Raw genomic sequence first — 20,600 nt, 5'->3', positions numbered from 1 at the left:
TATAAGCTGGCTATTATCCCCACTCGGGCCTGCAGTCAAAAGATTCGCTTTTAGATTCTAGCAGTCCGGCAATAACCGTATAAAGACTCTTCTAAATTATCAAGACATTTACAGGGGCTAATGTTTATTTGAACCCACAACAGTTCTCTGTTCTCCATGTGTACTCTTGTGATATTCAAATGCGTATTTCTTCCACTCCCTGATACTATGGGACCCTCCAGGCCGCATCACTTCTCTACAGAGGCTCCTGTCCTTGAGACACACAAGGGAAAACTCTGGGATCAAACTTCTCAACACTGACTTCCTATGGGGACTAGAAAAAATATACAAACCTCACAATTTTAAGTATCGACAAAACAGAAAACTCACCAGTCCCTCTGCTCCTGTAAAGACCGGCAGTCTGGGAAACGCTACATCAGGTGGCTACGGTAGTAATGGACTCTGTGGCAGTGGTGGGTTTTTGTGTGTTGTTGTTGTTTGGTTGGTTGGCTGGCTGATTGGCTTTAGCTTCTAAAGATTAAAAAAACACTAGGAGAACAAACGTTGCTGAGGGTGTGAAGAAATTGGAACCCTTATCCAGATGGTCGTCATTCAAAATGGCAGGACCACAGTGGGAACCCAGCATGGTGGTCTCGCAAACAAACACCTAAAATTCCGGCCCCGTAACTCCCCTTCAAGCCATGCACTGAACAGCCGTGAAAACAGACTCCGAAAGAGATCTGTACACCATGCTCCTGGTAGCCACGAGGTGGAAACAACATAAAATGTTCCTCAGTCACCAACTAATGGGGCTAAGCAAAATGAGGGGCATGAATACAATGGAATACTACTCAGCCAGCTGGAGAAATGAAGGCCTGATACACGTTCCTCTACAGTTGGGGCTTAAAGATGTTATGCTAGGCAAAACAAACCAATCGCAAAAGGTCAAAGGTATATGACCTCGCTCATATAAAAAGCCAAAAAAAATTTATACAGACAAAAGTTATCAGAGTCAGAACAGGGAAAAATGGGGATTAATAGCAATGAAAAACAATCGGTTGCATAGCCAGTTATTTTAGTTGGTTTCAATAAGCTATCTACCGTAAAATGCTAAGTTGGCTAAAAAGGTATGTGATACACATATTTACACCACCACCACCACCCCAAAAAAGTAGCTGCTGATGCTGCTTATATTCAACCAAATACTTAATGGGACTTGATTCCTTGGGTTGCAGTTTAGGATCAGAGTTTAGGGTCAGGCCTGATAACAGAGCTAATGCTTCTTCTGCTCCACCTCCTAGTTTATAAAATAGCGCCGAGGGTCTCAAAAGTTTGCAGCCATCCAAGGCACAACTGGTCTCTATTCATCCAGAGCAACTGGGGAAGAGGGAGAAGCAGGAATAGGACCTGGCAGAGGAATGTGTGGCTAACTGCCTCAGGAGCAACTGTCTCGTCTGCCATGGATGACACCCAGCTAACACTGCTGAACATACATTTTGATCCAAAACTCCACAGAAGAAACCAGATCAAAAGGGAGAAAACGCCAAACAGAATTTCAAATTCTCGTTTAGACTCTATGCTTGCTGAAACCATGGAGGCTGGATGGACCTCAACAACTACTGCCTTAATCTTTAAACTATAATTCAAAAATATCCCCTGAAGTCATCTTTAAACCAAGCTTAACTTAAAGAACCATCTAAGGTGATCAAAAGGAACTCTCCCTGGGGGCCTGCTCCTCAGGAGAAAGACTAGGTGTTCTACTCCCATCAAGAGTGACAGTCTTGGGGCAGTTTCCTGTCCTACCCTGTCCTTACAGGGTCACATGTGTCTAACTCAACTGGATGGCAGTGAGTTTGGTTTGGGGTTGGACATGGGGTCAAAGTGATCACAAGTGGAAAGATTAGAGAGGAAACTTAGGATTCCCCTGAGTTTATGTAAATGAAAGGCATAACTCAGAAAAGGCGGGTACACAATTCAAAGCATGTGATCAATGTCACTCAATTAGTATAGTCTTTGTGGTATATATTTTCAATAACAAAACAAATAGAATTTCGAAAAGAGGAGGATAAAAACAAGCACTGGGAAGGGAACTGCTTGTTACTATAAACAAAGCCAGTTTACCTTCTACCCTGCCACCCCTACCATGATTCAGCTGGAGTCTCCCCAGCTGACGCCATTTTTAAAAACCATAGATCCCATGCCCCACCAAGCCCCTCTTCAAACCCTTCCTCTATCCATAAATGCTGCTCTTCCTCACCATTACCATGACAATGAAGCCACCCTGGTCTGCCTCTTTCTCCGTATCCCTGCAGAAGACTCAAAGCTGGTCTCCTGTCTTCTCACTACCCTACTCCCCTCAGAACGCCCAGGGACTCCCCACCCAAGTGGTCCAGCATGGCCTTCCAGTCACTGTCCCCCAACTTCTCTGGCTCCAGTCTGTCCACCCCTTGGTCCTCCAACATGCCTGGTTTTTCCCTCCTCTAGAAATTTCTGCTCATCTTTTTCTTGAGTCTTACTTGCCCTGCCACAAACACTGACCTAGACCTTACTCCTTCCTCGTGCGGCCTAGGGCACCTTCTCTCAAGTCCTCATCAGGGCCTGGCTGGTGGTGTCTAAGTCCTCAAATTGCAATACAGAAGGAATGATGTGGGCAAAATATAGTCACTATACCAAAAACAACTGGTTGATGGTCAACCATTTCAGGAGATAACATGATCAAAACCTGATGCATTACAGAGCGTCTGCACTGCACTGGAGACACTGGTGAAATACAAAGCTAGAGGAATTACGACATACCAATTGAGATGCATCTTAAATTATCTAGTGCTGCTATACCAGAAATACCAGAAATGTATTCCTTGAAAAGCAAATGTATGGTCTCACAGAGCACCAGCTCTGGGGGAAGGCTTCCTCTCTGGGTTGCCTCAGGAGGAAAATCCTTGTCTCCTTTCACCTTGGTGGGCCTGGCATTCCATGAAGATCTACTTGTCTTAGCATCCAACTTCCCCTGGGTCTCGAGGTTCTCATTGCAGGGGTCGCCGGTCCAAAAGACTTGTCCCACTACTCCCTGTTCTTCTTTCTGAGGGGCAGTCAGATCACTCTTCTCCGCTAAAAGTAAATAGATAACAGGTGAGGGCGGCCACCCTCCAGGGAAATTCCCCTTACAATGGATCAGGGCTACAAGCTGAACAAAGGTGCTGTTTCCCACCCTAATCCTGCCTTATTAACATAATAAAAAGAACCCAATCCTCTCTGACAAAAGCAAATCCGGTCTCAATCCCCAGAGGCAGAGGTTAGGATCTCGGGGCAATGACATCAAATCACAAAATAAAAGAACACACAATAGTAGGAATCTTGCCCCAGCCAAATTAACACATATTTCTGCCCATTACCACCACAAAATTTAACACTTCAACAATGATTACAATGTTCATCTATGCCAAGAAATTTAGAAGGCAGCAGCTACCTGACCAATCAATGGGAAGAAACCTATATGCATACCAATTCCAAAGAAAGGTGGCCCAACAGAATGTAGAAATGAATCGAACAGTATTAAATTTTGCTGAAGATAATTCACAAACAGTTCTAGCAGTACATCAATAGAAAACTGCCAGAAATTCAAGCCAGATTCAGATCAGAAAATGAAGTAGGATGAGGGATACCACTGCTGATGTCAGACAGATCTTGGCTGAACGCAAAGAATACCTGAAGTATGTTTACCTGTATTTTATTAACTATGTGAAGGCATTCAACTGTGTGAATCATAACAAATTATAAATGACACTGTAAAGAATGGGAATTCCAGAATACTTTAATTGCGCTCATGTGGAACTTGTACATAAACCATGAGGCAGGCAGTCATCAACTGGAACAAGGGTGCTACTGAGAGCTACCCTAGTAGCACAAGGTAGAGCTGCCCCTGTGGGTTGCGGATGGGAGGAGACCCAGAAAAGGTGTGACTTGAGTTCTATCAGTTTACTTTACTTACTCAATCCATCTACTGAGCAAATAATCTGAGAAACTGAACTCCATTCAGAATTGCTAATCATCAAGATTAGAGATTCATTGGCAATCTGTGATGTGCGGATAACACCTTTGTGTTGAAAGTAAAGAGGATTTAAAGCACTTACTGACAATCAGAAACTTCAGCCTTCAAAAATCAAGCCAAACCCAGAGCCATCTACTCCACTGGGACCCACAGCAGCCCTCTAGGACAGGGCAGAACTGTTTCCTTGGCTTTCTTAAGAGTGTAATTCTTAAAAAAAAAAAAAAAGAGTGTAATTCTTCCTGTGGCCAGTCTCATCTTTCTCCTGTAGAGCAGCTGGTTAGGTCTGAAGTGGCAGTCCTGTAGTTGGAAGTCCACTGCTTAACCCACTGTCCCCCTGGGGCTCTTCAGTTCGGATGACAGTCAATGTCAAGAAGGCAAAATCCTCATAACTGGACCATGATTTAGAGAGAAAAGATTGGTGTCATTGAGGAGTGAACTGAACTTGGATCCAAAATCAATGCCCATGGAAGCAGGAGTCAAGAAATCAAAGACTTTATTGTACTGAGCAAATCAGAGTATTCAAAAGCAAAGTGGCCACCTTAAGGACAAAGGTCTTTTCAATGGCCTCATATACATGTGAAAGCTGGTCAATTAATTAGTAAGACAAAAGAAGAACTGATGCATTAGAATAATGATATTGGAAAAGAATGCTGACTATGACAGACTACCAGAACAATGGACAAATCTGTCTTGGGGAAAATAGAGCTGGAATGCTTCTCAGAACCAAAGATTCATCTTATGCACTTTGGACTGTTCTCAGGATGGGCCAGTCCCAGGGGGTCAAGTAGAGGTGGAGAAAGAAGAACACTCTTAAACAGACTAACACAACACAGGTACAAGAATGGGCTCCAACCTAACAATTGATTTCATTCTGTGGTTTGTAGGGTCACTATGAATCAGAACTGACTGAACAGCACCTAACAACAATGACAGTCTATCTCAAAGGCTTCTCCCTGGAAGCCTGCCTTCTGGCTGAAAACCCAGGTTCAGTTCCGTGATGTAATTCAGCCAGTCAAAGGCCTAAGGAGCCCCAGTGAGTTCTTTCTAGTGCATTTTCAGAGCTGTGTGTGGAAGTCCTAGCAACCTTACAGGAGAGAGTGGAGCAGCCCCTGTGGGTTTCGGACACTGTAACTCCACGGGAGAAGAAAAGTCTTCTCTTCCTCCCTAGGAGGAGCTGGTGGTTTTGACTGCAGAGCTTGCAGTTAGCAGCCCAACATGCAACCTAGACACCACCAAGGCTCCTGAGCAGCCAGGGCACAGAAACCCACAGGGAGGAGTTATACGCTGTCCTATAGGGTTGCTATGAGTTGGAATTGACTCGATGGCAGTGAGTGTACTTTTTTTTTTAATGTGGAACTCATGGTCCTGCTTAATCTTGAGTTAGAGAAACACCAACTGAAATCATCAGGATCAGCTTGAGGCAACACAAATGCTGATGGCTGCAACCAAGTGTTCCATCGGGGTGGGTTCAAATCTTAATTCTACCACACGATGACAGTGTGTGCCCTTGAGCACAACTGTTCTCCTATAGCTCAGTTTCCTCAGCCTGTATAAGGGGTTTTCTTAAACATGAACAATAAATAGGGTACCCAGAATATGCAGCAGAGGCTGAAGTAAATGACTGAACATGCCCTTAGAGGTAAAGACACCTGCTCTGTCCAAGAGGAAATGCAATGCCCCAGGTTAAATGGAAGATAAGGCTTTAATCAAATGCCAGGTCTCTCTTTACCCAAGCAAATAGTTCAGGGCTGTTCAATGAAATGGCCCCCAAGGTGTTGTTCCACACCACACACACCCATTCTCAAGAATTATAAGAAACACCAGCAAACTTGTGATGACCATCAGAAGAGGGGTACATACTTGGTTTTCTCGTGTCCCCACCCCACCCCCAACACACATTCCTGAAGGCAGGCTCCTCCCTTGTCCTGGCATCCCCTCTGCTCTGCCTTTTCTACCTCTCTCCTCAAATAGTTTCTCCCAGCTCCAGTCTGGCCTGTTAGCTCATCCCTGCTAGAGGTCCTGGCGCCCTCCTACCATTCTCTCTCTGGGCGCCCCCCCCCTCCCTGACCTTCTCAAATCTGGATCATGCTATTACACTGATTAAAAGCCTTGCCTGGCCCCCACCCCTCCAGTGTAAGCTAAAAGTTCTGACTGCAACCAGCAAAGCCCCAGGTTCCCACCTGCCAAGCTGGAGGACTCACTGGTGCTATTTTCGGCACCTGTGTACATGTGGTTCCCTATGCCTGGACCTTGCTGTCCCCCAGTTAATTCCTGCTGGCCCTGCAAACCACGATGCAGGAATCCCCTCTTCTCAGGCTCCCAAAGTATCCTGGGCACGCATTCAGTGAGCAGGAGCTGTTAATCATGGGCTCTCCATTGCCTGCTGCCTCAAAACCCAGTTCCATAAAGGAAGAACCGCCTCTTTTATGTGGCTCCACAGGACCTACCACAGAATTTGGCAGGTAGTGAAGCCAAATAGTTGTTGCATCAATGAATGCATTTTGCCAAATCAATTTTTCAGGACAAAGAGGGTTTGCCCGCTGCCTCTTTCAACAGAGGCACTTATCAACACAAACTTCCATGTTCCAACCAGATGCTTGTTACCTGCATAGTACTACACACTCCTACCTCTACATTGCGCCCCACAGTTCAGGTTCCCACTACATATCCAATCCCTTACTCAAATTTGATTTCTCCAAGAAATCTCCCCTCAAGCCTCCTTCAAGCTTGTGGAACCCTGAGCTCTTCTTTCTTGGCTCCCAGGCAAGAGAAGTTCAATTCAACTTCTCCAGATTCAAACTATTAACATTTACCCACCATGAAAGACATTTTACAGTCAATTCATTTTTTAAAACAGGGGCATGACAAAATTACCAACGTGTCTCCAGACGCACAGCACAGAACTACTCTATAAAATGTCAATACCCAATCGACAGGATAACTTCCCAAACACCTGAAAGGACATCCAGCTCTTTATCTGGACTTCTGTCCTAAAAACACCACCCTCCAGGCTCGGAGTCTGGGTTCCGCGCCAGGAACCACTTCTGCTCGCTGATTTGGGGAAACAGCAGGCCAGCCTCCCAAGTTAGAAAACCAGGCTATAAATGTTCTCTTTCCCAGGCTCTGGCTCCGACCAAAGCAAACTTCAAAATCACTACCGAAACTAATTCTGAAGTTAAAAATTCACAAATCTAAGAGCTCCTGCCTCTAAAGTTATGGAGGGTAAAGGATGCATTTGAAATCACCAGTTGACTTTTTAAGGCATTAACTTGAAATTATGACAAAAGGATTCAGAGCCCAAAGAGCATTTTCTCTGGAGCCAAAATACCCGTGGATGAAGTCCGATCTTACAAACACCAAGTGAAAAGGTAAAAAGGTTCCAAAAAAGCTTCCAACGAACTCAAGTGGGCGGGAGGTGCGGGGGACCCAAGGGTGTGAGCAGAACCAGGCGGCGGTGGCGGCGGCCATCCCGCCTCTGGCGGGGGCTCCAAATCCCATTCTCAACCTCCGGCCCAAGTGGCCGCGACCCCCGCGGGAACCCAAGAGGCCGACAGCAGGCCGCACACGTCCGCGGCCGAGGAGCAGGCCCCACGTTCCCCGGAGCGCGGGCCGAGCTGAGGCCTGGCCCAACCCGGCGGCGCGCAGCCCGGACCGGGCCGGCCCGCGTCCGGAGCCGTCGCCCGAGGAGGGGAAAGCGAGGGGCAGCTCCCGCCGGGCCGCGCCGCCGCCTCACCCGCAAGGACGTCCGCGGCCGTGTCCCCGCCCCGGGCCCAACAGCGAGCAGCAGCAGCAGGTGTTCCGCGGGAGGCCCAGCCGGCGGCGGGGGTGGGGGCCCGGGCAGCCGGGCACAGCGGCAGGGGACAGGAGTCGCACTCACCCAGCGCCAGCGGACGAGCCGCGGCCAGTGCCTGCTCCTCTGGGCCGCAGGACGCCGCCGCTGCTCCCCAGGGACTCGGCGCGAGGCCGCCGCTGCCGCCGCCGCCGCCGCCGCCGAGCCGGAGGAGCGCGAGCGCCGCGCCGCAGCCTCCGCGCGAGCACGTACCGGGCGGTGAGAGGGCGCCGAGCGCGAGGGCGGGGCGCGCGGCCGGAGCCTAGCAACCGCCTGACACGCGAGTGCCGCAGCCAATCCCACTGCCCGCTCCTCGCGGCGCCGACCGGCCGGCCGAGCACCGCCCGCTTCTGCCTGCGTCGGCCGCCCTGCAGGGCGCCGCACCCGCGCTCAGGCCCCGCCTCCGACCTCCCCGCGCTCCTTATTGGCTTGTCACGCCCCCGCCCGAGCAGCCACGCCCATCCCGGGGAGCCCCCGCCAGGTCAGCGCCCCCACCCGCAGGACACGCCCCAGTCAGTCCCGGGTAGCCTGAAACTCTCAGGACCCGCGTGGGCAGCGGCGCTCCCCGCAACCTCGGGCCTTTGGGCCGCTGGAAAATGCCCGCAACCAAGGGCCACTGGGTGAGCAGGCTGAAGAACTGGTCCGGCCGCAACTGGCCCTCAGCTGCGTTCTGCCCTAATTTTCCCAAACTTAAATCGAGAGGTATTCGTTTCTAAACCGGGAAACAATCATCAAGAGTCCTCGGAATTTCGATATAGGACGGCCTTGCTGCCCTCTCTTTCCACTGTTGGGGGAAACTGAGGCCAGAGCTGACGTGCGGGAAACTGACCTCTCCCAGGGCCTCACCCCATCCCCTCCCCCAGCCGGGAACGACTGGAATCCTATTCCTCCTCTGGCGCCCGAAATAGCTCTGACCCGCTGGAACCGGTCATTCACTCCTCGTGGCCCACATTCTTTCGGGAGGTGGGGTAATAAGGAGCGGAGGTTGCTATCGAGGTCCTTTCGCCCCTCAGCCGTAGAGTCTTGAAAGCGTTCTAGCCCACCCGCGGGTTTATCTGCAGACCTCCGGCGCAGACGGAACCCGCCAGTTCCTGAATGGGCTGGGACCCTGGGGTGCGCTGTGCACGCTCATGTCCACAAGCCTCCTCCTGCAGGATGGCTGCATTCCCTACTGAACCTCTTCTTGCTAGTATGTGCCCTTGAGTTGATTCCAACGCCTGGCGACCCGACACAATAACACGAAACACTACGGGGTCCTTCTAAACCTTCACACCCATTCCTGTGTCTGAGTCCATTGCTGTGGCCGCTGTCAATCCATCTCATTAAGGGGCTTCCTTTGTGTCTCCTGGAAGTTGGGTTATGTCCGCACTGACCTGCTACCTCTTGTCTACCTAACATGCTGATGTCCTCCTGGGACTGGTCCATCCTGTAAAAATATTTCCAAAGTAAGTGTAAACAAGTCTCACCATCCTGACTTGTAAAGAGAATTCTGGCTTGGCCATCCTTCTTCACTCTTGGTCCACTCTTCTGACAGTTCATAGTATATTTAATATTCTTCTAAATATATATGTATATGCACACACACTCTTCTAAGCCAGCGGTTCTCAACCTTTGGGTCGCGACCCCTTTGGGGATTGAACGACCCTTTCACAGGGGTCGCCAGACTCATCACAGTAGCAAAATGACAGTGATGAAGTAGCAACAAAAATAATTTATGGTTGGAGAGGTCACCACCACATGAGGAACTGTATGAATGGGTTGTGGCATTAGGAAGGTTGAGAACCACTGTTTCTAAGCCAATACCATTCTTCTTGGACCCTCCTAAGTCATTGTCCAGCTTCCCCATGTGTATGAGCTGATTGGAAAGACCATAGCTGGATCGGCCGCACCTCAGTCTTGCAGGCAATTTGTCATTTGATTTCGTGAGATTGCCTCCGTGGATGTTGATGGTGGCTCCCAGGAAAATGAAACCCTTGACAACGTTTACCTTGTATGTTTCTCATGATGCCGCCTGTGGGTCAGTTGTCCGCACTTTGTTGAATGTTGAGTTGTGGTCCGGGCTGAAGGCTGTAGTCTTGAGTCCTCCACAGTGCCTCAGGTCTGCCAGCGGCGGGGGTGGGGGCTTTGAGCAAAGTCATGTCATCTGTATATCACAGTTATTAATGGATCCTCTTCCGTTTCTGATGCTGAGTTCTTCTGCATATAGTCCAGCTTCTCAGATGATTTGCTCAGCAATCCTACCGATTCATTATGGTGAAAAGATACCACTCTTGTGCATACTTTTCCTAAGTGTTTTTTCTTTTTCCTAATTTTAAACCATGCAGTATCCCCTTATTCTGTTTGAACATTGCCTCTTGGTTCTACAAGAACCTAATGAAGTGTTTTGGGATTCCTATTATTTGCAAAGTTATTCATAACTAGTTATGACACACACAATAGAATGCCTTTTCATAGTCTACAAGTGATATCCTTGTTCTTCAATACTGTACTTTATTTTTTTTATCATTTTATTAGGGGCTCATACAACTCTTATCATAATCCATACATATATCAATTGTGTAAAGCACATTTGTATATTGATTGCCCTCATCATTCTCAAAACATTTGCTCTCCACTTAAGCGCCTGGCATCAGCTCCTCATTTTTGCCCTTCACTCCCCGCTCCCTCAAAAACCCTTGATAATTTATAAATCATTATTTTCTCATATCTTACACTGTCCAACGTCTCCCTTCACCCACTTTTCTGTTGTCAGTTCCCCAGGGAAGGGGTTATATGTAGATCCTTGTAATTGGTTCCCCCTTACCACCCTACCCTCCCTCCACCCTCCTGGTATCTCCACTCTCACCAGTGGTCCTGAAGGGATCATCCATCCTAGATTCCCTGTTTTTCCCATTCCTATCTGTACCAGTGTACATCCTCTGCTCTAGCCAGACTTGTAGGTAAAATTAGGACCATGATAGTGGGGAGAAGGAAGCATTTAGGAACTAGAGGAAAGTTTTATGTTTCATCGTTGCTACATCTCACCCTGACTGACTTGTCTCCTCCCCATGACCCTTCCGTAAGGGGATGTCCAATTGCCTACAGATGGGCTTTGGGTCTCCACTCCACACTCCCCCTCATTCACAATGGAATGATTTTTTGTTCTGATGATGCCTGATACATGATCCCTTCGACACCTCGTGATCGCACAAGCAATACTGTACTTTAAAGACATCTTTTTTAAATAATTAATTTTAAAGACATCTTGCACAGATTTGCCTAATCCAATATGTCATTTGATTTTTTTCCTTTCCTGATTTTAAAACCTTTTATGATGATCAACATATCAAATGCTTTTGTATTAGTCAACACAACACATGTAAACATCTTTCTCATACCCTCTGCTTTGATCAAAGATCCATCGACTTGAGCAGTGACATCTCTCGTGCCACGTCCTCTGCTGCATCTGGACTGAATTTCTGGCATGTCCCCATTGATGAACTGCTGCAACCGTTTTGAATTATCTTCAGCAGAATTTTACTTGCTATCACATTAATGTATTGCCCGATAATTGCCTCATTTTGAGTCGCCTGTCTTTGGAATGAGCACAAATAATGGGTCTCTTCCAGGTGGTTGACCTGGTAGCGGTCTTTCAAATGTTTGGCATAGAGGGGTGAGTGCTTCCAGTATTTCATCAGCTGCTGAAACATTTCATTTGGGGTTCTGCCAGTTCCTGGAGCTTTGTTGTTTGCTAATGCCTTTGATTATTGTGTTCAATTTGTTTTAGAGGGTCTCTAGTTTCGGATGGGATATACTCATGGTTGCTTTGGTTCTCATGGACTTGTTTTCATTTTTTTCAGCTTCAACTTGAATTTGCATATGAGCAATTGATGGTTTGTTCCACAGTTGCCACCTGGCTATTTTGTCTTTCCACAGATGGCGTAGATTTGATTCCTGTTTATTCCACCTGCTGAGGTCCGTTGTGTAATCGCTGCTTGTGTTCTTGAAAAAAGGAATTTCCAGTAAATAAGTTTTGGGTGTTGCAAAATTCTATCATATGATCTCTGGCATAGTTTCTATGACCAGGCCATAATTTCCAACAGCTGATTCTGTGTTTACAACTTTCACATTCACAGATATGATTGCATATTTGATCAGTTTCAGAATGCAGATATTGGTAAAAATCCCCGATTTTTTTCATCTTTGGCGTGAATGATTGGTAATTAAACTGGCCTTCCTTATAAGCACATGGCTATTAGTGTAAGGCTTAATAGAGTCTGCTAAGAACCAGAGTTCCCCCTTCTTTGCCTGAACCCACCCTATAAAATTCTACCCAAAGGCTGACCTTGCAAAAAGTTCTCCGAACAGGGAAGAATGTGCCTTTGTCAGAAATCAGCAAACTGAGGGCAGTGAGGACCACGAAGGAATCAGCGAATACGAACTGTGACCCCCGGAAATGACTACCCGGAGCTCCCGTGACACCGCTGGATCAAGCCCCCAGCCTGTAGTTTCCGCCCCAGAGGGGCCTCGTTTCTATGCAACGTATAAGGGCACCAGGCCTGAGCTCGGGCCTGATCCCTGTTCTACCTCAGCCCTCTGCACCCAGGGGAGAAATAAACGGTGCTGTTTGCAACCCACCTGTCCTCGTGACTGAACTCAGTCTCTTTTCTCAGCCTTATAATGATCCTAATACAACTTTGTATTTCAGGATCTATCTTGAAATGTTGGTTCTTAAAAAAAAAGCAAGAAAAGAAAGAAAGAAATGTTGGGTCTTTCGCAATTGAAGCGATAATTCACATTATCAAGATACAGTCAAGAGAGTCCTGGTCGAGTAGTGGTTATACTACCCACAAGGGCAGCTCTATCTTGCCCTATGGGGCCACTATGAGTTGAAATTAACTTCAGGGCAGTGAGTTATTGAATTTTTAAAAATCATTTTATTGGGGGCTCGTACAATACTTAGCACAATCCATACATACATCTATTGTGTCCAGCACATTTGCACATTTGTTGCCATCATCATTCTCAAAACATTTGTTCTCCACTTGAGCCCCTGGCATCAGCTCCTCATTTTTCCTCTCCCTCCCCACTCCCCCCTCCCTCATGAACCCTTGATAATTTATAAATTATTTTTATTTTGTCATATCTTACACTGCCCGACGTCTCCCTTCACCCACTTTCTGTTGTCTGTTCCCCAAAGAGGAGGTTATATGTAGGTCCTTGTAATTGGTTCCCCTTTTCTACCCCCCACCACCTGGCATCACCACTCTTGCCACTGGTCCTGAGAGGTTTATCTGTCCTGGATTCCCTGTATTTTCAATTCCTATCTGTACCAGTGTCCATCCTCTGGTCTAGACTTATTTGTAAGAATTTGTAGAATTGCTATCATGATAGTGGGGCGGAGAGGAAGCATTTAAGAACTAGAGGAAAGTTGTATGTTTCATCATTGCTATGCTGCACCCTGACTGGCTCGTCTCCTCCCCAAGACCTGTCTGTAAGGGATGTCCAGTTGCCCACAGATGAGCTTTGGGTCCCTAATCTGCAGCCCCCCTCATTCACAATGATATGATTTTTTTCCCCTTAATGATGATTCCTGATCCCTTCGACACCTCGTGATCACACAGGCAGGTGTGTTTCTTTTATGTGGGCTTTGTTGCTTCTGAGCTAAATGGCCATTTGTTTACAAACTTCAAGCCTTTAAGACCCCAGATGCTATATCTTCTGAAAGACAGACATCCTCAGCTTTCTCCACCACGTTTGCTTATGCACCCATTTGTCTTCAGCGATCATATCTGGAAGGTGAGCACACAATGATATGATTTTTTTTCTTCTTTGATGCCTGAAACCTGATCCCTTTGACACCTCATGACCACACAGGCTGGTGTGCTTCTTCCATGTAGGCTTGGTTGCTTCTGAGCTAGATGACTGCTTATTTACCTTCAGACGCTATAGGTTTGTTTTTTTGTTTGTGTGTCACTTTGTTCTTTTCCTTCAACTTGTCATTAGTAGACCAGATAACTGTCTGATTGAAAATAGCCAATACCTGTTCATGGCTGGTGAAGAGTGCCTCAGGTATTAAGGACTCTATTTCATGATTGACAACTTTCAATCTTCCTTCCTTCATTCTTACATTCCAAGTTCTGACTATTGATAAATGAATGGTTACCGATTTCTTCCCATTTTAAGATATGCCACAATCAGGAAGTGGTGGCTCCAAACATTTCACTCCACCCACATCATCAAGATTGATGCCATTGTGAGGAGACAATGCTTTCCCAGGTGCACTTGGACTCATCCTCCATCATCATGTCAGATCATGCTTGGGGTCTGCCCATCATGTCTACACGGGCCAACTTTTTCAAATGTATATTACCAGTTCTTTCTCCTTCAGTCTGGAAGTTCCCCAGACACCGCCCACCATGGGTTGACCCCGTTGGTATTTGACCTACTGGTGGTATAGCTTCCAGCCTCACAGCAACACGCAAGCCACCATAGAGTGACAAACAGAGATGAGTGGTGGCCCAGGTTTGTGGCCAGGTGGAAGCCCAGCCAGGACTCTTTTTCAGGAGCACATTCTGAACATAGTATGCATTACAATGTGCTAGAATTCAGCCCTGAATCCCACATAGTTCTAGGTCTCCTTGCTTTGTCCACACCTCCTCAGGAGGGACTCAGAGATCATTTCCGTGAGTAGAAAGGAATGCTCTGTCTACCAGAGACACCTGTTTGAGATTTTTCTATGCTTATGTGTGGTAGGTTGCAAAGCTCGTTCACAGATGCTAGAAGAGAAAGATGTAGAAGACCGGGAACAGAGCCCCCAAATGACTGATCTTTCAAATTCAGCTCTAAAATGGGATTGCTTTAAAAAGGCTAAGAATGCAGAAAGTTGTGTGGGTTTGTGAACAAAACTGCCTTCCCTCACTCATTTATTCACCCCTTCCATTTAGTAAGTTGTCCCCCTCAACCAGCCCCACCCCACACCCTTCCCCAATACATACCAGATAGGGCTGTCTTTATGGGTCTAGGCCTCAGGCACATAAACTGCTGACTGGTCATTCCTAGTGACTCATCCTTCATCCTTAGGGTCCTTCCTGGCAGGCAGAGAAGGGACCAGGCCACGAAGGCAGGCTTGGTATGCACAGCCCAGAGGGAGGCCCAGCGCAGGCTTAGGAACATCTGCCCCAAATTGCCCACAGGCTTTAAGCCTGAGTGTCCAGGGAGATTATCCAGTTGAGTTTTGACTAAGGTGACCAGATGTCCTGCTTTTGACGAGACAGTCCCGATTTTTAACAATTTGTCCCGTGTCCTGCGGCGTTTTAAAGAAGTCCCGATTTTTGGAAAGAATGCACGACGAGCTAGGGTATACGGTTTTCAACTGCCATGTGGCTATTTCGCCAGGATATGAGTTTTATCAATGGTGTCCCGCTGGTGTCCCGCTTTACCAGTGTTAAAATCTGGTCACCTTAGTTTTGTCTCCTCCACTGGAGTGTGAACTTATGAGGCCAGAGGCCATCTGCTTGTCCCCACATTACAACTGGCACCTAAGAACCTTATGGAACAAACCAAACTCACTGCCATCAAGCAGAGCAGATTCCAAGTCTTAGCCACCCAATAGGACAGAATAGAACTGCTTCTATGGGGTTCTGAGAGGTTAAATCTTTTTTTAATACATACTTTTATTAGGGTTCTTACATCTCTTATCACAATCCATACAATCAGCCACTGTGTCAAGCACATTTGTACATGCGCTGCCATCATCATTTTCAAAGCATTTTCTTTCTTTTTGAGCCCTTGATATCAGCTCCTCGTTTTTCCCCTCCCTCCCCTGCCCGCCCTCATAAGGTATAGATTGGTATAGATTGTTATTTTCATATCTTATATCGCCGATGTTAAATCTTTTTTATGGAGACAGACAACCTCCTCTTTCCCGAGGAGGGGTTCTGGCTGCTCCCCTCTGGTTAGCAGCCCACCATGCCTCCAGGGCTCAGGCCCCTAAGCACTCAGTAGAGGCTTGCTTTTTATTTGAGAAGTAAAGAATCACAGGAAGCTGAGCAGCTTTTGCAATTACCTCCAGGGTTTCAAGCCCTGTGCAGACCCAAGGGCCAAAGGCCCATTGTTCACGTAGGGTTGAGATGGTTTCTCTGAGCCCTGGTTCTATCTCAGATCAAATCTAGTGGATATTTCCATGGGCCAAGCGTCTCTCTGGCCCTAGGATTCCAGGACTTCCGGAAAGAACCAAAGACCAATGGCCAGTACCCAGCCCCAGACTCTTCCAAAGGGAGGGAGGCTTCTGCTACTGACCCTGCCCCCAGGCCTGATGGAGAAACTGAGGGGCCAGTGCTTGCTGAGAATGGAAAGCTCCTGACCCACATGCCAAACCTCCAGGCCTGCCAATGGCAGTGGGCTGGCAAGAATGGCAAGCCAAGGGAGAGGGAGGGAGGGGTCCCTTTTGTCTGGATTTCACAGAAGGCAGATTGTCTAGCGTTTCTGGCAGAAGGAAAGGGCTGATAGGTTCATCCGGGAGAAAGTGCCAGTGGGCGTGTTTGCGGGTTACCGCCAGACTCCCTCATGCACGCTGTGAGCTGACATGGGCCGGCAGTTTCCACACTTGACCCTGTAGGAGAGTACAGTCCTGAGAGGACAGGAACTGTTAGGTAGCTAGATTTAGAAAGGCGGGGGGTGCCTGCAAAGACCCCATAAAGGAGGTTGGAAAGACATCAGGCAACCATTAGACATTGATGAAGTCCCCAAACTGAGCATGCTCATACTCGAGCTCCCGAGCCAGGTGGGAGGGACACCTGGGTGCCCAAATGAGGCCTAGGCTCATGATATCTCCCAGGTGGGCTTAACTTAGCCAATGAGGTCAACCAATACCATCAACCACGCCTCCCCAGACAGAGGTTTGAAATATCCTGGCTGTGGGGAGGCCTGGTTCTCCTACCCTGCTCCTGGTCAGCGGCAGGTGGAGGAGGGTGAGGGTCTCCCTTCTCTTCCCCGTGCGGGTGCATACTGACCCACTCCGGGCCTACTCGGGGGCCCACAGCCCTGGCCCACATGCTCTCAGCCTCTAGGGTTCTTGGGCTTCTGGCCTCCTGGGATCCACCACCCCCCAAGTTCCGCACGCGTGGGTGCTCTTTCCCACATGGTTGTTTTGTGCTCAGTTGTGAACCCCAGCACAGCTTCTCAGAAATAGCGTGTGCCCTTTTGAGACTGTAACACCTGAAACTTGTCCGTACCTTCATAAAAACCCACTTGGATCACACAACGCGCTGTGGCGTGAATTCTTTCATCGTGTGAAGCAAAGAACCGAGGTACCACCCACTCCCGAAACCTAACAGGACCACTTGGCAAGGGGGAGTGCTGGCTGAATCAATAAACCCCAAGGGCGTCTAGGTACACACAGCCACTGCCCCTTCTCAGCACTTTCTCCTCCTGGTTGGCACTGGATGAAGGCAGTCCCCCAAGGACAACTCGGTGGCGGCTCCCAAAACAAGGAGCCTTTGACCTTGAACAAGAGACTAAACAGCAGATTAGGTTAGGTCAGGCGCCAGGGAAAGCCAATGGGGCCTATTTATTCATCCCCTCTAGTCACTCATCAACTAGCCCTGAAACCAGCGGTTCTAATCCTGTGAGTCGGGACCCCTTTGTGGGTCGAACGACCCTTTCACAGGGGTTGCCTGATTCATAACTAGCAAAATGACAATAATGAGGTAGCAATGAAAATAATTTTTGGGAAAAAATAAATTAAAAAACAATTTTAGGGGTGGGGGGGTCACCACAACATGACGAACTGTATGAAAGGGTCACGGCATTAGGAAGGTTGAGAACTGCTGCCTTAAACCCACTGAAGCACCAGAGTCTGGGGGTGGGGTGGGGTGGGCTCCCTTTAGGTTCCCAGGCACACATTTCAGACCTGGCTCAGGGCTGACCAGGGGCTCCTTCACTGCAGGAAGACCCTCTCTTCTCAGACCTGTCCGGAGACACCAGCCTGGCTTTCCCCTCCGTGGCCTTTCAGTGGGAGACACCGACCACCCCACAGCCTCTGATTCTGACTCTGCTATTTTGGCTAACGAGAGTGAGTATGTCCCCAGAGCTGCGGAGAGCCTTGACCTCGAAAAGACTGGATGACCTTTGCTCCAGACTGACGGCTGACAAAGACCAGCAGGACTTTGAGGAGCCCACTGGTGGTCAGAGAACTCCCTGACCTTTCTGGAAGGAATGAGAGGTGGCTGCCCAGCCATCTTGTGGGGAGCCAGTCCAATAGGGGGTGAAGGTTAGCTCACAGCTCAATGTCCCAGTGTGTCCACTTGAGAAATACCCCCCGCGGGGCATTTCTTCTTCCTTAGGAGGAAGGCCTGGGCATCTACAGCCCACCCACTAGCCGCTGACAACCTTGTGAGGCATAGCTGGACCCTGACACCCGTGTGTGGTCACTGTTGAGTCAGGACAGACTTTTGTTTTTTGGGGGAGGCACAGAGCAACGATGTGACACTGTATACACTGCTTGCCCTCTCTGGGCCACCCCCATCATCAAATGACCATTTGTGTGGGCAGTAGAGTGAGAGAGGACCACATTATGTCATCGAGTCAGGGCCAGTGGGGAGCATCCACCCATGTACTGTATTGTGTGCTGGGAACACCTAAAGGAGTCAGATGAACACCCCCCCCCACACACACACCCCTGCTTATCAGTCCTGGTGGACCTCACTTTACAGTGTAGCACTATTAACTGGGAAAGAAATAGGCACACAGGGTGGTGTCGGCTGCTGTGCGGTACAGCAGCCAGGAGGACCCCCAGGAGGTGAAGGAGGAAGCCTGGAGATTTCCTAGCCTAGGGGACCAGAGGGCTGTGATGAAGGCCACGTAGAGAGTGTGCCAAGCAAGCTGAAGGCAGGTTGGGTTGAAGGAGACCAGAGCAGGGCCTGGAGTGTGGACACCGGAATCAGCGGACGGACTCCAGCGTCGTATTCCAGCAGGTTAGGGTTAGCAGGATTTGTGGAATTCCAGGAGTGAGGGCCTTACAAGGCGGAAGGGGAGGAGGGGGAGCAGGGGTGGTGCCCTCAGGCCTCCAGGAAAGAATGTGGAAGAGTGAGGGGTGAGGTGGCAGCTGAATCCGCAGCCTGGGCCCTAGCCCTGTCCTGCCCTAAGGGTCCAGAGGAGAGGTGAGGGGGCAAAGGGGAGGGCAGAGGGGATGAGGGGACAACTGAGAGATGGGGAGGCGGGCTGGCAGCGCATGAGGGTCTTGCTGGGAGGGAGGCCAGGCGCCAAGGAAGTCAAGTTAGAACAAGCATTTAGGGAAAAAGGGTCTTGTTTTTTGCTGCCTGCACCTTCGCTGGAATGTGGAGAGGCTGCTCCCTCCTTGGAGGCTCAGGAAAGAAAGGTTTTGGATTGTGTGTGTGTGTGTGTGTTGGGGGGTGGGGGAAACCCTGTAGCAGGGGGAAGGGCTGTTTGAATGAGTCGCAGGCAGAAGCTTCTAGAAAAACCCTGCAGACCAGGAGGATCCAGTGCCCACCTCCTGAGGCAAGAGAGATGGGCTGGGTTTGGAGAAGTGGGGTCCTACCCCCAAACCAATTCCCCAGAGAGACTTCATCAACGCTCTCAGGCAGCTGCCCAGACACAGCCATGAAGGAGGTCCCAGGACAGGTGGGGAAGTCACTGGGGCCAGGGTTGCGGTCTCTGCCAGCTGTCCTGTCCATCTCCCTCCTGCTCTGGGTCAGTGACCTTCCAAGTTGCCTCCTGGCAGCTGCCACCCACCCAAGCTAACCCGAGGTCCGAGCTGGGGTCCCCCATGGGCCAGCAGCTGTCGTTGGAGGTTCTTTCCCCCCACTGGACAGGGAAAGGGATCCCTGTGACCGACGAGAAGGCTAGAATGGGACAGACTAGGGGTGCACTCTGAACACGTCCTCGAGGGGAGAGAGTCACCCCAGCTCGAAGGCAAGCCTCTGGGCCTCTGGGGAGTGGGCATAACTGACTTCAGTCTGCAGAAGCGCTGACGTGTCCCCAAAGCCACACAAAGACCTATTCATGCCTCCTCAGAGTGGAAGGCTTTTCCAGAAAAGGTGAAAAGAAATATTCATTTCCGCCTCTTCCTGGGCCTCAGGCAGACCGGGACCAGGACCGCTGATCCAATACAAAGGTGGGGACCCAAGAGAAGAGAAGAGGGGTTGGGAGCGATGCCCCCTTCCCACTTGGGGGGGTGTCCCAATGAGGGGAGCCAAAGATGTTCTTGCACCTACCGTGCTGCCTGGGCCTTTGGCTCAGGGTCAACAATGCTAAGGCCCTGGTACTGAGGTGGGCAGAGAAGTAGGAGTGCTAGGGCCTCCCCACCCACCCACAGCTGTCATGCCACAGTCGCCTCGCCTGTAGCTTGCAGGAGGCAGGTCCTGAGGGCTCCAGGCCCACGATCTCTCCCAGACCCCAGTGCAGGTCTGGTCACTGCCCCAGATTGACACCCCGAGGAGAGCTGAGGTCACACAGGCGCAGTCTTACTTCCTGCTTCTGCAAACATGGGTAACCCCTTTATCTCTCCAGAAGGGCCCTTAGGAATCCAGAGCTCTGTTTGCTTTCCTTCCTCAGGGAAGGGCAAGTAAGGAGAGAGGCTGGCGGGAGAAAGTCACCCAGAGGCCGAAGTCGAGGAGGAGCCAGGGAGGTCCCGGGAGGGGCAGCAGCCTGGGAGACCATCTCAGGGGAGACCCAGAAAGCTGGGGCCGAGCACTTGGCTCCCTCCCCAGGACCCCCTTCTCCCAAGAAATGTCAGCAGCATCT

General features: G+C 49.3%; 1 protein-coding gene across 2 annotated transcripts in view; it reads right to left on the bottom strand.

Moving 5' to 3' along the window:
* The window catches only part of DAG1 (dystroglycan 1), a 59,368-nt gene extending 51,321 nt beyond the window's left edge, over window positions 1-8,047 (bottom strand). The window contains exon 1 of one of the 2 annotated variants that reach the window (XM_075547373.1): window positions 7,905-8,047. The gene's annotated coding sequence lies outside the window, so the exon portion shown is untranslated. The remainder of the gene's footprint in view (window positions 1-7,904) is intronic. The other variant, XM_075547372.1, reaches the window with a different exon arrangement.
* Window positions 8,048-20,600: the final 12,553 nt, after the last annotated feature.

Source organism: Tenrec ecaudatus, chromosome 4, assembly GCF_050624435.1.
Source record: "Tenrec ecaudatus isolate mTenEca1 chromosome 4, mTenEca1.hap1, whole genome shotgun sequence".
Taxonomy (NCBI): Eukaryota; Metazoa; Chordata; class Mammalia; order Afrosoricida; family Tenrecidae; genus Tenrec; species Tenrec ecaudatus.
Note: the sequence above shows the minus strand (reverse complement) of the source record. Positions and strands in the feature narration are given on the sequence as shown.